This window comes from Dioscorea cayenensis, chromosome 18 (assembly GCF_009730915.1).
Source record: "Dioscorea cayenensis subsp. rotundata cultivar TDr96_F1 chromosome 18, TDr96_F1_v2_PseudoChromosome.rev07_lg8_w22 25.fasta, whole genome shotgun sequence".
Taxonomy (NCBI): domain Eukaryota; kingdom Viridiplantae; phylum Streptophyta; class Magnoliopsida; order Dioscoreales; family Dioscoreaceae; genus Dioscorea; species Dioscorea cayenensis.
Window position 1 is genome coordinate 13,911,046 of NC_052488.1, and position 14,191 is coordinate 13,925,236.

The window sequence follows — 14,191 nt, forward strand, 5'->3', positions numbered from 1 at the left end:
TTCTGAGGCATTTCAACCCGTCACAAAATTTCCGGCCCTTTAACAACTATCACATTGAAGAACAAACTGATGTGCATCCAGAAAGAAAGTCGGCCAATGAAATCCGGCGGCCAAGGCTTTTTCAGCAGTTCGGCTTGAAACATAATGCCACCCCCCATCGGTCCAGAGTGAAATGTGAAAGGATGTCCCAACCTTCTTCCCTTAATACACATCTTCTTACCACATAATCTGCACAAATGCTAAACAACTATGGAACATCCCAAAAGTAGTTCTTTAAATCCCTAAAAAACTTCTTCTTTTGTTGGAAGGTGAGGCCCTGCTGGAGTGCTTTCCCCGATAAGTAGTTTGTGAAATCCGCGAACCATGGAGTACCCTCTGATTCTGAACTCTAGACTGCATACAAGTGCTCCTCCAGAGAGAAATTGTTAATTTCTTTGCTCAATGGCTCTTGACCTTCACAACCCTCCAATCGAGACAAATGGTCAGCAACTACATTTTTGGTCCCTCTCTTATCTTTTATCTCCATATCAAGCTCTTGCAATAGTAGAATCCAATGAATCAACCTAGGTTTTGCATCAGCCTTACTCTTGAGATAATACAGTACTGAGTGATTGGTAAAGACGGTGACCCTAGATAAGATGAGGTATGCGCTGAACTTGTCAAAAGCAAATACCACTACTAACAATTCTTTTTCTGTAGTTGTATAGTTTTCTTGAGAACTCATGTGAGTCTTGATAGCATAAAAAATCAGTTGGAACTATTTACCTTTCCTCTGCCCCAAAACTACTCCAATAGCGTAGTCACTCGCATCATACATGAGCTCGAAGGATTCTTTCCAATCTGGGGTGATCAAAATTAGTGCTTACACTAATTTCTATTTCAACAGATTGAAAGCAATCAAACAATCACTCCCGAAATCAAAGGGAGCATCTTTTTCAAGGAGTTTTGTCAAATGGTTGAGTAATTTTTGAAAAGTCCTTGATGAACCTCCTATTGAAACCCATATGCCCCAAGAAACTACGAACTCCTTTCACATTTGTAGGTCGGGAAAGTTTGGCTATGACTTCAATCTTCGCATTGTCTACCTCCATTCCTACTTGGGAAATATTATGACCGGGGATAATTCCCTCTTGAACCAAGAAGTGACACTTTTCCCTATTAAGAATAAGATTTGTTTCCTCACATCTCACCAATACTCTATCAGAGTTCCTTAAGCAAATGTCGAAAGAATCTTCAAATACCGAGAAATCATCCATGAACTCCTCCATGATATTTTCTTGGAGATCACCAAAAATGGGCATCATGCAGCGCTGAAATGTCGTCGGTACATTGCACAACCCGAAAGGCATTCTTCGATAAGCAAAGGTCCCATAGAGGCAAGTAAATGTTATCTTCTCTTGATCTTCTGGGGAAATAGGAATTTGGAAGAAGCCTGATATACCATCAAGGAAACAATAAAACTAATGCCAGCCAGTTGCTCCAACATCTGATCAATAAATGGCAATGGAAATGATCCTTTCAAGTCGCATCGTTCAACCTTCTGTAATCAATGCGTACACGCCACCCTGTGACCGTTCTGGTTGGGATCAACTCATTCCTTTCATTTCTCACCACTATCATTCCTCCTTTTTTCGAACTACTTAAGTTGGACTCACCCAAGCACTGTCAGAGATGGGGTATATAATTCTTGCATCCAACAATTTTAACACCTTTGCCTTAACAACCTCCTTCATGTTCGGCTTCAATCTTCTCTGGTGTTGAATAACAGACTTGTAATTATTCTCCATTAAGATTTTATGAGTACAAAATGAATTGTTGATACATTTTATGTTATAAATCTTCCAAGCAATGGCAGATTTATGTCTCTTTAACATGCTCACAAGCTTATCCTTCTGATTTGCTGAGAGTTGTGAAGCTACAATAACAGGAAGCTTTGATCCTTCCATCTATAAAAGCATATTCCAATGTGCAAGCAAAGTCTTAAGCTATAACTCGGGTGGTTCCTCAATGGACGGTTGCATTTTGTTTTCTTTCAATCTATTAATTTCCTCGAACTGTGCAGAATCATGTTCAACCACTTCCTCCAACCCATCTGCTTATGCATGTGATTCTGATTGATCTTCAACAACATCCACATTCCCTATCTCACAAGTTTCCTGGGCTACATTCGAAACTCCCACCGAGAAAATTTCATCCTTTGTTTTTGACTAAAAGCGTCTGGTTATTTGCTCACCCGCAAGTGTATGGGGTCACCAAGGAATACCTTGTGCAAAAGCCCAAGAATCGTATTCCATGGGGCTAAGAAGCTCCTATTACTCCTCCATCACTTACTTTCTAACCTTACAACTTAAGTATGGTATACTACTCTAATACATGCAAGAATGTATATAGATTTCAAGTATGACAATTCCAAGGCAAGCAAGGAGATCACAAAAGCAACGATGATAAAAATAGGCCTAGGGATGAGGATCTCCATGAGGGGTCATCATGGTATATGGATGCATGATAATAGTGAAGCAAGGGTGATTTAAACAGAAGGATTTCAAGAATAGTTCAACCCCAATCTCTCGGTGATTAAACCCTAATCCCATACAAATGTCAATAAGGATCTCTCCTTAATTACATTCCTATGATTGCATTAAGTGTAGGGAAATCCCGCAATAAGGACATACTTGCTCTAAGTGGATCTTTAAGAATCGGAGGGGTTACCGACACCCAATCTCTTGGAATATTGATACAAGAATACCCCTTCTAGCTCATTAAAGATCTAGTACATGCGAGTAGGTCACATCTACACATACAACTCAATAAAGAACTGAGGATCTCTCCATTTTATAGTTATAGACATGAAGAACAATGAGCCAAGATATAAATTAACACAAATACATTCCAAATGAAGGTTTAGCATCCAAAATACATGATGAACCCCCCAAGGTTCACCTACATCCGGTGGCCTTGGGGGTCTAGTGTGCCATTATATAAACAAGTATAACAAACTCAACAACAACAAGAAATAAATGCATAAATGGCACTCCCTAGTTCGAATAATGAAGAAGAAGAACAATGCCGGCCGAATGACACTTTCTCTAGCCCAAAGAATGCCGAATGTTCCTCCTCCTTTGATAATGAAGCTCTCCCCTTGAAGTGCAAGCTCTTGATCATTTCCAAGCTTCAAGCCAAGCTCTCCCAAGATGATGTCTTCCTGTTCCTTTTCTCCCCTAGGTGTTGGCTGCCAAAAAGTCCCCAAGAATCACCTCCAAATGCCCTCATATACCCCCGGTATACTCCCTCCAAAGCAGCCCGTATGTCTCTCAAAATAGACTCAATAAACCCCTAAAATGGCCTCCATATCGGCGGTATACTGGCTTAATGAGGACCTCCATTCTGGTGGTATACTGGCTCAATGAGGACCTCATTGAGACAGTTTGGGGTAGGCAAAAGTGCACTCTAGCACTCATAATGATATCCATACTGGATCAATGATTACCTCATTGAGCCAGTATGCCTTCAAACATACTATCCTGTTCTTTTGCTACATTAATCATCCCGGGGTCAATCCAGGGCAGCATTGAGACCGTATACCATAGTTCAATTTCTGACTTGAAAACTCTCCAGGTGCTACTGTGGCAGCTACATTGATCTTGCTGCAGTGTTGATGCTACAATACCACTGCTACAGTACTCCAGCTACATCATTTTACTATAGTGAATACGCTGCAATACCGCGACCTGGTTTTCATCTCTTTTTCACCAAAATTGTATTTTCATGTCCTCCATGGTGTTTCCATGCCCTACAAAGCAAATAACACACAATTAAGCACAAAACGGGCATCAATCCTTATAGAAATACATGCTAAATATATCAAATATATAAACTAAAATATATACATTTAGATACTTATCAAATATCCCCACACCTAAATGTTTTCTTATCCTCAAGCAAACAAATCATGAAGAACAAAGGAAATGATAAGTGGCTAAATGTATTACCTCCGGCTCAAATAAAAATAAGACTCTACAAGCATTGGAAAATGATATATAAATAATGAGTTACAACCATTTAGCACAACAAAAAGATCCTGTCTCACCTCTTATATGTCTGTGCCATGTGTGTGAATCTTCTATCTCATCTGCCCTGAACTAGTCTAGCCTACTGACTTCAATCAGTATGGCTCTAGATGTTAATCACTCCACATGCAAAGAGTACTATGTCCTAAAATGCTAAGGGCTACATCAATGAACAGGTAAGATCCTTCCTAGTCTTGAACTCAAACTAACTCCTTTTTCTTTCTTGGAACCTCTAGTAGGAAGTGAAAAAGATCACTATGGTTTTTTTTATTTCCATTTCATTTCATCAATTTATTATTATTATTATTATTTTCAAGTCCGACTAACATAGACTGCACCAAAAATCTTTCTCAAGGATGCACATGCTGGTTAGTCACAAGAGCCACCCAACTACTTGATTACAGTCTACATAGACGCATTCATGCTTCTATTAGTAGAGGAATACTAACATAGACTCGTTTTTTCTTTTTCTCTTTTCAAGTTTTTTTTTTCACATTTTCCTTTTTCACATTCACCCTAGATGTCTTCAGGCTACCCTACATGCCAGATGACTAGGGCTAGCTAAACAAGACTCAGAAGTTCTTAAGAGTTCATTGAAAGAAAAAACTTAGAATTCTAAGGCCAAGTACTCAAAGTTGTGCGTTAAGCATTCAAGAGAGATAGAGTAGTCAAGTTGGCTATTCCCAGGGCATCAACAGAAGATTCAGTGCACAAGACAATACTGGATGTGAAACAAGATTCAATAGACTACAACAACAAGTATGTAACTCAAATCAATCATTAATCCACGCTAGAAGAGTCTTACAATAATGAACAAGCCATCATGGGTAAACTAGCATGAAAATAATACCCTAGATCAAAAGATACACCCATCCCAACACCTAGCGTTGTACATTGTCCTCAATGTACACTAGTAATGAAAAATATAACTCAAATACATTCCAAATATAATGAGCCAAGATATAAATCAACCCAAATACATTCCAAATGAAGGTTTAGCATCCAAAATACAAGACGAACCCCCCAAGGTTCAGCTACATCCGGTGGGCTTGGGGGTCTACTGTGCCATTATACAAACAAGTATACCAAACTCAACAACAACAAGAAATAAATGCATAAATGGCACTCCCTAGTCTGAATGATGATGAAGAAGAACAATGCCGTCCGAATGACGCTTCCTCTAGCCCAAAGAATGCTGAATGTTCCTCCTCCTTTGATGATGAAGCTCTCCCCTTGAAGTTCAAGCTCTTGATCCTTTCCAAGCTTCAAGCCAAGATCTCCCAAGATAATGTCTTCCTTTTCTTTTTCTCCCTTAGGTGTTGGCTGCCAAATAGTCCCCAAGAATCACCTCCAAATGCCCTCATATACCCCCGGTATACTCCATCCAAAGCATTCCGTACGCCTCTCAAAATAGACTCAATAAACCGCCAAAATGGCCTCCATACTGGCGGTATACTGGCTCAATGAGGACCTCCATACTTTTGGTATACTGGGTCAATGAGGACCTCCATATTGGTGGTATACAGGCTCAATGTGGACCTTATTGAGGCCATTTGGGGTAGGCAAAAGTGCACTCTAGCACTCATAATAGTATCCATACTGGCTCAATGAGCACCTCATTGAGCCAATATGCCTTCAAACACACTATCCTCTTCTCTGGCTACAGTAATCATCCCGGGGTTAATCCAGGGAAGCATTGAGGCTGTATGCCATGGTTCAATTTATGACTTGAAAACTCTCTAGGTGCTATAGTGGCAGTTACAATGATCTTGCTACAGTGCCGATGCTATAGTTCCACTACCACAGTACTCCAGTTATAGTATTTTGCTATAGTGAATGGGCTACAGTACCGCAACCTGGTTTTCTTCTCTTTTTCGCCCAAATTGTATTTTCGTGTCCTCTACGGCATTTTTGTGCCCTACAAAGAAAATAACACACGATTAAGCATAAAATGGGTATCAATCCTTTTAGAAATACATGCTAACTATATCAAATATATAAACAAAAATACATACATTTAGACACTTATCAGTGTCAAATTGAGCAAGGACCCTTTCCGAGCTTTCTTCCAAATGTTAGCTCATAAATGACAGTACATACTTTTCAAATTGATCCAGCACACTTTCTAACTCCCAACTTCGATCCTGTATCTCCTTAATTTAATCAACAACTGATCTTTCCATAGGGTGGTCGATGGTTGATAGCTCATAAAATCATCTTTGGGTTTACAAGTCTAAGCACCCACTAGGGGTTTAGCTCTCCATGGAGCAAGATACAATCAATAAAGAAATCAAATAAAGCATGCAATCCATAAGTAAAACCCCCTTGTAGTCTGTATCGATGGTCTTATAGAGTAGCCTCGTCTTCTCCAAAGGTTCCCTCATCAAGCCTAGGGCACACCTCACCAAATCGACACCGACAAAAGCTCCACCAATAACTATCTTCCGAAGGAACGCGGTGTTGATGGCCATAGAACCACTACAAAAACCTCGCCAAAGCCTCTCGAAACTCTAGCCAAAAGTGCCTCCAAAGTTGGGGAAAAGATGAGAAAAGCATCAGAAAAAGATTCCAAGTCACAGCTTAAATAGCCCTGGAATCGAGCATCCACACGGGAATGTGGAATTTCCACATGCCCGTGTGAATCTCCAGGAATAAAATTTCTGTGAGCTGTAAACAGTAACCGCTAAAGTAATTTTGCTACAGTGATTTACTATGGTAACCTGCTAGAGTACTCCGTCAAAATGATCCTGAATGCACACTTTTCATTAAGGCCACATGAATGGGCTCTTATCAAAACCACGGTGCGAGGTGTCATTAATAGACTAGCTAGTCTATATGAAAAACATTCAAAATCCAACCAACTCCACCTTTTGAGGAGACTATTCAACTAAAGAATGGCTGAAGGTACATCAATAGTTAGAGACATTGGTTAATTTATTGATATTATTAATCAATTAAATTCAGTTGACTTCGCGTTAGACGAGAAGTTGAAGGCCATGTCCCTATTTGTATCTTTGTTCGAAAGGTGGTCAACAACTGTAGAGATGATTAGTAGGCAAGAGAAAGTGTTTGTAGACAATGTTTGTGATTGGCTCTTCAGCGAGGAGATTCATAGGAAGGGTTAAGGCAAGACATCTACAGTGGCCCTAAATGTTGATAGGGAAATATGATTCAAAGTGGCGGCGACGATTGGGGAAGGGAGAAATCAAAGGGTAGGAGCAAGTCTTGATCCCAAGGCAAGTTGGAATGTTGGAACTTTGGCAAGAAGGTTCACATGAAGCGTGAGTGCAAGGCACCAAAGAAGTTCAGAAGAAGAGAGAGAGAGGGAGTCTATTTCAATTAATTCAAAAACTGATGATGAGTTAAATGATGCCCTGGTTCTCTGTGTTGACAACCTAATTAAATCTTGGGTACTTGATTCATGTGCTTCCTTTCACTCTACCTCTTGTAAAGAATTTATGAGAAATTTTTGGCAGGCGAATATGGGAAGGTATACTTGGTGGATGGTAAATCTTTAGACATAATGGGCGAAGGTAATGTCCATAGTACATCTGATAACGATTGTAAATGGACATTTTGGGGTTTTCATTATAGTCTTGAGTTGAAAAAGAATTTTATTTCAGTAGGCTAATTGGATAATGAGGGGTATAAAATTGTCTTTGGGGAAGTTTCTTGGAAAATTATGAAAAGGGCAATGGTAGTAGCAAATGGCACCAAGTCGGGTACACTCTATTTGACAGTTGGTAGTGGAGATTTGATAGCAGTAGTAGGGGCAAAGGCTGATCTAAACCTGTGTCACAAGAGACATGGGCACATGAGTGATAAGGGATTAAAATTTCTGTCATTAAAGGAGTTGGTACTGACCATGAGGCCTGACAAGATTGGATTTTGTGAAGATTGTGTGCTCAACAAGCAAAAGCAGGTTAATTTCTTGAAGGTTGGGTGGGAGCGCAAAGAGGAAAAGCTAGAACTAGTACACATTGATGTGTAGGCTCCAGCATCAGTCTAATCTAATGATGGCTCACAATACTATGTCACCTTCATCGATGATTCTACTCGAAAGGTATGGGTATATTTTCTCAAGCACAAGTCTGGCGCATTTGAAATATTTAAGAGGTGAAAGGCAAATGTTGAAAATGAGATCACTTTAAAGCCTTAATATTTGAGGTCGACAATGGTGGCAAGTATGACGGGGCCAACTTCATAGCATACTGTGTAGAGCATGGAGTCAAAATAGTGTAGGAGGTCCCATATCGACTACAACAAAATAGGATCATGGAGAGGATGAAATCAAACCCTCAATGACTACTCTAGGCCATGTGGCTTCATACAGGTCTGCTAAAGGCATTCCAGGCAAATGCAATCAACACGGCAACTTATCTTATCAACTGAAGACCATTAGTACCATTAAAGTTTGAGTTGCCGGAAGAGATATGGTCGAGTAAAAAAGGTATCTCTATATCATTTGAAAATCCTTGGGTGTATGTCATATGTGCATGTGGATTTGGACAAAAGGGATAAGTTGGATGCCAAGGCAAAAAATGTATTTTTATTGGGTATGGGACAAATTATTTTGTTTATCGGTTTTGGGTTGATGAAAATCATAAAATAATTAGGTCCACAGATGTTACCTTCAATGAAAATGAATTATACAAAGAAAGGTCCATATCCAATGCAAGTGAAGTAAGAAAGGTTGTTGTAGAAGATACCAAAAACTTGAAGATGATGGAATAGAATGCGATGTGGCTCAAGAAGACAATATGACTAATGACATGGGCAGTGATCAAGACAAAGAATCTATTCTACAAACACCAGAGTTGAGGAGGTCTACTTGGATTCATAAACCAACTTTTAGGTATTCACCTTTTCTAGACTATTTACTCTTGACCGACTCAAGTGAGCCGGAAAACTACCATGAGGCCCTGAAGATGAGTTATTCGGCCAAGTGGCAGCAGGCCACGATGGAGGAATTGGGGTCCCTTGAAAAGAACAAGAAATGGGCACTAACTAAATTGGCAGAGGGGAAGAAAGTGCTACAAATCAATTGGGTGTATCGAGTTAAAGAAGAAATGGACAGTAGTAAGTGGTACAAGGCTAGGCTAGTGGTCAAGGTTTTTTTTGGAAAAAAGGGTATTGACTACACAGAGACGTTTTCACCAGTGGTAAAGCTCACAACCATCCGCATGGTTCTCAGTATTGTAACAACCAAAAATTTGCACCTAGAACAACTTCATGTCAAGATGACATTCCTTCATCACGACTTGGAAGAAGAAATCTACATGGTGCAGCCCGAGGAAGTTAAAACTCTGGGAAAGAAGGATTTAGTGTGAAAGTTGAAGAAAAGTTTTTACTGTTTGAAGCAATCTCCAAGGTAGTGTTACAAAATATTTAATAAGTTCATGTGTGATCATTGGTTTTGGAGAGGCGACGTGGATCATTGTTTCTACTTCAAGGATTTTGGTGACTCCTATGTTGTTTTGCTTCTGTATGTGGATGATATACTCATTACAGGGGCTAGCATGAAGGAGATCAACACATTGAAGCGTGAGTTAGAAAAGGAGTTCATAATGAAGGACTTAGAATAGAAAAATATTATTCTCGGCATTTATAATTCTTGAAATCAGCTGGTAGGAACCTTACTCTGTCGCAAGATAAGTACATCAACAAAGTGTTAGAGATATTTCAAGTAGAAGATGCCAAGCCAAGAAGTAGGCCATTGTGAGAACAATTCAAGCTCTGGAAAGAACAGTCACTAAAGACAAAGGAGGAGCATGACTACTTGGCGACCATGTTTTATAGCTCAGTTATTGGCAGTCTTATGTACGCTGCAGTATGCACTAGACCTGACATCTCTTATGCAGTGGGAGTTGTGATCTGTTATATGACAAACCCAACTGCCGCTCATTGGGAGGCAATGAAATGGTTGTTGAGATACTTGAAGGACACTACAAGTATGACAATGTGCTTCAAGAATGATAGCACGAGTCTTCAAGGGTTCATTGACATGGACCTAGGTGATGACTTAGTAGTCAGAAAAGAACATCTGGATATGTCTTCACATGGAGAGATATGACGGTGAGTTTGATGTATGGCTCTTTTGACAACAGAGGCGGAATACGTGCTATCTCTAAGGCGAAAAAGAGATTGTTTGGTTACTAAATTTTCGGAAGGAGATTGGAAAAGACAGAGGCTGTGGGGTTCTCTACACCAATAGCCAAAGTGCTTTATGTCTCATGAAAAATTAAGTATTTCACTCAATGACAAAGCACATCCAAATGAAGTACCACTATATCCGTGAAGTGACAAATGACAAGATCTTATCATTGAGAATTATTACGGGGACAAAGAATCCCTCAGACATACTCAGAAAGGTTGTCACTACTGGCAAACTGAGGCTACATGTTGCTACCTTAGTTGGGCTCCAACACTAGTGAAGCGGGAGCTAACGTTGGTCAATGAAAATTGCAAGAAGAATAGAAACGGGAATACACCGGGACAGAGGTGTTGTTTAACAGTGTGACACTACAAATTGTCATTGTGAAGTGAAGGAGATAGTCCATTTGGGACACTGTTGCCAATTTTTGTTTCAAGTGAGAGATTGGTAGGTGTGAAAGCAAAACTTGGCAAGAAATATTTGAGAGATTTGAAATATTGAAAGATGGCAGTATCCAAAGATAGGAAATTTTTTTCTTAAAACTTGAAGGAAGGTTATTTCTTTGGAAATTACTTGACAGGATATTTTGGTTATATTGGGATATTTATAAAAAATATTCTTTAGAAAATCAAGAAAAATCTCTGGTGTTTAATGTAGAAATTAGCCTACAAATAGAGGTCTCATCCTTGTATAATGACATCTCAATCTCTCTTGTAGTCTCTCCTCATTATGCATTTAATATAGGCTAGTTCCGAGAATATAGGGAAGTTGCCCAACCTCGTTAAACCTTGTGTTGCCTTCTTTTGTTACTCTATTAATTTATTTTCATTGCGGTTCTCTATTTTTTTCCTTAACACTTTGTTCATTATTGTTGCAGAAAACAATATTGATTTATGTTCCTTATAATTAAAACTTGTCAGTAATTACCCATTTCTAAACATGATGATGATTTGTATGCCTAGTCTCCATTTACAAACTCTTATTTACTTATTTACCCCTTGCCATATTTTGCCATCCTCTCTTTTCAAACTAAATGATAATTAAATCTATGTTTTTGTAGTACAACTGTCCTGTCTATGTGCATTTCTGCAATGATTGTGTAAATATTATCACCTACTGCTGGTGTATGTGGGCATCATAATAATTACAAAAATATTATTATCTACAGGCTCTCCAAATTACTGTTAGAAGTTTCTAAGAAAATACATATTGAATTCTACAAGAACGATTACCTTGGATGGGCATAAAAGCTCCAGCTAAATGTACAATAATTCCCTATGTTTACCATTTTTCTATGCATCTGTAATATAAAATGTAAATGTCTTCTGATCAATATTGTTTCCTTCAAAATTATTTTTTGTTTTGCTTAGTTAATTGACAGTTATTTTGTGGATTCTAGAATGAAATCTTTTCTTTTGTTGCAAAGAATAGTTTACAACCAGTTTATTATTAAGCATTCATTTTTTTTACTTAACACCTTTTTCATTCATGCACCCTTTTTTTTTAATATTTTATCTCCTATATTATGCCATGTTTGGGCTCTAGATTAATTCATTAATTTACCAGTGTCAGGTATGAAGCATTCAATTAGAGTTTTATTTGTCTAATTCACTTTGTTTAATATTGGATTCCTATTTTACAATAAAAGAATTTAGTCAGCATGGGATTAGACATTATGGTTCTAAGTGAAGTTTTTCTAGGAAGCTTTTTAAATGCAGAATTTTTCGTCCAATATTTTAACTTCTTTGTTATATATAAGATTTTGCGACAAATTTGTTTGTTTTCTTTGTGGATCTCACAAGTCGCAATTGGTCATCTAATTTATGCTAATGTTTTTGAAATATTGTATTGAATTAGATTTTATGAGAATGAGTCAATGATGCTTGGGAGGAAATTGTGAGTATACACTATTGAATACATGTTAGGATTTTCTGGTTTTAGTTTAATAATTTTATTGAATAAATTGCTACCATTATGCATCTAATATTCTCACTCATCATATGTCATTTCCTGATGTTGTTAGTCTGTTCAGAAATTTGAGCTTGGTCTACCCCTATACATGATTAGCCTTTACCATAAGTTCTAGAAATTTGGCCTTTTTTTTCGGAGTTTCCAACTGCCGGTCACTCTTCCTTCATGATTGGTTCCCTTTAATGATTGTTCAAGAAGATACTATACCATGCAAACTTTTCATCTATAACCATTGTTTAAAGTATATTAGATACCATAGTTTTGATATGCCATCCAATATACATTTATTATTTTTAACACAAGTTAGTGCCAATACATACAAGACCTCTACTTCTGTAGATATTATTCAGCAATGCAGATACATGTCTAGAGCAGAGTTAAATAATTTTTATAGCTTAGCTAACTAGTAATCTAAAAATGGGTTAACAATTCTGGAAAAACAACTCTAATATAGAATTTATAATGTTGGGAAATGTTCAAAAGATGCTCAAAAATATCAATGTAAACAAGTATCAATCATAAACAAACTTAGCTACATGCAGGTTCAGCTTGCTCAACCTGCTGAGCCTTTCTCATCCTTCATATCTCTGGAGGGTTTCTTAATGTTACCATTTCCCTGGACTGAATCTTGTGTAAATTCCCAAACTTCCACTGAAATAGATGTAGCAATGATGCCACAAAACTGCTTCATGATTCTAGGCAACTATGTGGGGATAGCGAAATAATATTGGGTCATGCTGATGGCCAATTGATGAAACTAAATGACTATTAGGTGACCATGGCTGGTTTTAAGTTTCAAGTGAGCAGAAGCTGGCTTCACAATATATCCTCCATGGTATTGTGAAGAATATTAGAACAGATTACATCAAATATTTTACAACTTGACCGCTTGAGTTTAGATGCTCTATTCATCAGATATAGTGTTGGGATCTCTTTGCTATATGCCCCTTAGTATTTATTGCTCTAATGTGATACTTATGCATGGACCGGTGTTGAGTATTGATATATTTGATCGGTGGCCATCAATAGACTCGGGTTCTTTCTTAGTAAATTATGATCCTCGGCTTTTCTCTTTTGAAACAAAATAAAAAGACAATGTCGGTGTGTACTTTTATATTGTTATATACATATTCCTGCATTTTTTGCAGGTTATGATTTATAGTGTTGATGATCTGCTTCCATCTTTTACTATCCCATCACAGTGCCTCCAAACTAGACACAAATTATGATTATTGCAAGCAAAGTTAGAATAGCTTGAATCATATAAGTAACAGTTAATTTGATACCAATGATCAAGTGGTCTATTGATGGCCGGGTCTCTATTAAAACTATTCACAAGTGATGAGAGTTCGAATCATAGGTGATGTCACATTTATGGGAGTGTGAGTAGTAGTTTTGTGCGGGTGGTCCCAATACCCACGTGTGTGCGGGTCTCGCCCCCACTTACTCTGTGGAGGCTTGTGCACACTCCTGCCTTTCTTAACGGCTTAGCCACTCATCGTGGCCAAAACAAACAATTAATTTGATAGAACAGATTCATTAAATAAGTTATTAGAAAATATTCTCTCTTTTGGTTCATTTCAAGTGCCGAAGCACTAATTTTCAATTCCGGTTACCATATGATGCATCATATGTGAAAAATGGCTAAATAACGAATATCACCAGTTAATCCGCTTGCTATCACAAGCAACAATGGCACACATAATGTCTAGTAGAGAATCTAGGAAGATAACATATAGAATTAAGAAAAATGGGAAAGCGTACAAAAAGAGAAAATAAGGGTTGTTATACGAGATCCAAAGCTAGAACTATTTTGTTTTCATCGAGAGAGAAGCTTCTAAGAAAGCATGTCTTCTGGAAATTAAATATCTTCCTTAATATTCTTTTTCTTGTTTGTTTTTTTTTTAGTTAGTAGACTGGTAAATTGAATCTAATAGATGATACATACATGATCAAAACTAGGTTCTGGCGAAGGTTGTTTATGTGCGTGAAGGATATC